We start from the raw sequence: 3415 nt of genomic DNA, 5'->3' as shown, positions 1-3415 counted from the left end.
AAAGCAGCCCAAGTAGCTGGAATAGGATATAATCTACAATGTTTAGACCACCAAACACATGCAAAACTAGTGAAAGCACAAACAGCAGCAGGAACACGTCTCTCCTCGGGATATTGTAAACATGTAAAACATTGTTCAGTTTCTAACTCCCAAGTAAGTTATATATCAGGAACGTATCTACCCTCAAATGGTGGAATATTCAATTCCAGTTTAGGGAGATAGTCTTGATCTCATACCTAAGAGGGAGCCCTACCATCACCATTATTTCCATGTGGACGACCTGGTGGTTGTGGTGCTGGTGGTTGCACGTAGTTCTGATTTTGATCAACCTCATCCTCGTAATCTCCCGCAAAATCATCCTCCTCCGCATCAGCAGCAGGATCCACAGAAGTATCAACAGCAGCACCAACAGTTTGGCCTGGCGCAAGAGGGAGACGGCTCGCTCAGTGGAGGGCTATTTCGCGACGTGGAGGTAGTAGTCGTCGTCGTTGTCGTCATCGTCATCGTTGTTGTTGTTGTTGTTGTTGTAGAGGTGCATTAGGTGAAGCCGGTGGTGGTGGTGGAAGACGCGCGAGCAATTCATTAAACTTGTTATCGAGCTCTATTTCGAACGTCTTCTCCATGCCATCTATCTTCTCCATGGCCTCTTCAAATCTGTTTAGCACATCTTGCACCTGTCCACTCATCATTTGCTGAAATTTATTATGCAACTCATTATTCATCATGTTCTCCCAGTCAATCTCGTCGGCTTGTGATCCTGCCATGGTTAGCAGCAATAGAAACACACAAGAATATGATCCTACAGACTACTAACAAGAGGTGGTGGTGGGTGTCGGTGTCAAAACCGGCGAATCTCGGGTAGGGGGTCCCGAACTGTGCGTCTAGGATCGATGGTAACAGGAGACGGGGGACACAATGTTCACCCAGGTTCGGGCCCTCTCTATGGAGGTAAAACCCTACGTCCTGCTTGACTGATATTGATGAATAGGAGTGTTACAAGAGTGGATCTACCACGAGATCGTAATGGCTAAACCCTAGAAGTCTAGCCTATGTGGGTATGGTAATGAGTATATGTGATGTCCTCTCTGGACTATCCCTTCAGTTTATATATACACCGAAGGGATCTAGGGTTTACATGGAGTCGGTTACATAAGAAGGAATCTTCGGTTGCCAAGCTTGCCTTCCACGCCAAGTAGAGTCCAATCCATACTCGATGCAGTCTTCGGCCTTCATGTCTTCACAACCCATCAGTCCGACCCATAGATAACAAGCGGGACGCCTGAGGACCCCTTAGTCCAGGACTCCCTCAGTAGCCCTTGAACCTGGCTTCAACAACGAGGAGTCCGGCGCGCAGATTCGTCTTGGGAATTGCAAGGCGGGTTCCCTCCTTACGAACTCCAGAATAGTCTTCGGACAAAGGAAGTATATCTGGACCTGTGTATATAATGGCAGAGAATAGAATACCCCACGAGCCCAACTTGTTGATAACTGTTCATGACATCATATCATGCCTGCCCGGTTGCTATTTCCAACCATCGGCTAGCGAGCCGCCCCACGTCTCGGGGTGCGGTTTTACTGGAACGTCTTGTCAAGGCAGAGATCGTGTCCCTTTATTTATGGGATTTTCATTAACGCAGGCATGGGTAACCCAACCGTCCCCTGGGTACAACTCCTTGGTAATAAGTAAGCTTAGAGACCCTGGGGAGACGCCCAATACTTGGAGCCTTTATATAGAGACCTAGTCTCGTTTTCTTCCCTTGCGCTTGCTTCTTCATCAACCCCAGCCACCCCAATTTCCAACCCTCGGGTTCCAATCGTCTCCAGCCCTAGTCATGTCCGGATCCAACCATCAACAATGGTGGGTGGCTTCTTCTATCACAGAGGAGGATCTTACAATGCTCCGCGCACCGAGGTATCTGACCTCGGAAATCTTTCATCGGCTCCGGCACAAGGACAAGTTATACCGACCCCCAGATCTGGCGAGAGGGTAGTATTTGTATCCCACTTCCTTCATGGGCTAGGGTTCGCGCTTAACCCCTTGGTCTGGGGGCTCATGTTCTACTATGGACTAGATTTTCAGGATCTGTCCCAGGACTCTATTCTTCTCATCTCGACATTTATCGTCACGTGTGAGGCCTTACTCCAGACTCCTCCGCACTTTGGCTTGTGGCTCAAGACCTTTGGTGTGAGGCCGCAGGTGACAGAGGAGGAGCAGGCAGAGTGCGGCAGCATCATAATAGGCAGGCTAGCTGGCGCAGATTGGCCCGAAGGATCTCTCGCCAAATCTCCCGACCTATGGCAGTAGGGGCGGTTTTATATCAACGAGTCGGGGAGCTCCAAGTGGGCGGCTACACCTATGTTCCGACCCGGTCCTCCAATTCAGCTTGCTTCATGGGTCAATAAGGGATTAGACTGGGGATCCATCAATGAAGTGCAGACTCTGCAAAGCCGCATTTGATGCCTTACCGAGAAGGGCATCGATCTTGTGAGGTTCGTTCAAATAATGCTAGTCCGCCATATCCTGCCGTGTCAGCAACGACCTCTTCGTATGTGGCAGTTTAACCCAGAAGGGTGGCGGACTTCACAGCACTTCTTCGGCATTACGCACGAAGGAATGTGGAAATTATATTTCGGGGAACGAGAGCAATGGTCGGACACCACCGAAGACGTTGGCCTTGACTACAATCATTAAGACACTTCGGTAAGTCCTCGTTATCCGAGCACCTTCCCTTCAGGCATCCCTTAACAAGATACTGAACGATTCGTCCCTGTACAGGACTGGATAAAGAAAGCGGTGTTAATCTGGTGTCCGGCGCCTCTTCCCAAAGGCCCTACGACCGACCTGCTGACGAGAATGCTGATTCCCACACCGTACCAGGTGGCTGCGTCCAGGGAAACCGAAATCCTTTTGCCCAAGGGCAAGAGCGCAGAGGGAGCTCTCCAGGGCAAGAAGAGGGTCGCCTCCGAAGATCAGGAGGGGAAGCCTTCCAAGAGAGGAAAAACGTTTTCGTTGAGTAGCTTGGGCAAGGCGAGCGGGGCTGCCATAGAGTTTGATGATGAGGACGAACCTCGAGGCAGACCATAAGCGAGGCTGGGGTACTTTAAACGCACCTCGTTCTTTTCTTATGTAGTGAAGTAATCATCTGATATGTGTACGTCCAGGCAGGTTAACGCCTGGCGCTTCTCAATCGTCCTCCTCCTCGGGAGATCTTCCACAGATGATGGAGAGTGACACGCCTCCTCTGGCCCCATCGCCCAATAGGGGGGATGATACCGAGGTATCGTCCCGAAGGGCTCCTCCCGAACACCAAGTAGTACAGGAAATGACGAAGGCATTATCCGAAGGCGGTGCCTCTGTCACTTGGGGTTCCGGGATCAAGACTGGTGTCCCTGAACCGTCCGGTTTACAGCCAGA

The sequence above is a fragment of the Triticum urartu genome, chromosome 1A (assembly GCF_056163025.1).
Source record: "Triticum urartu cultivar PI428250 chromosome 1A, HENAU_Tu73, whole genome shotgun sequence".
Taxonomy (NCBI): Eukaryota; Viridiplantae; Streptophyta; class Magnoliopsida; order Poales; family Poaceae; genus Triticum; species Triticum urartu.
Note: the sequence above shows the minus strand (reverse complement) of the source record.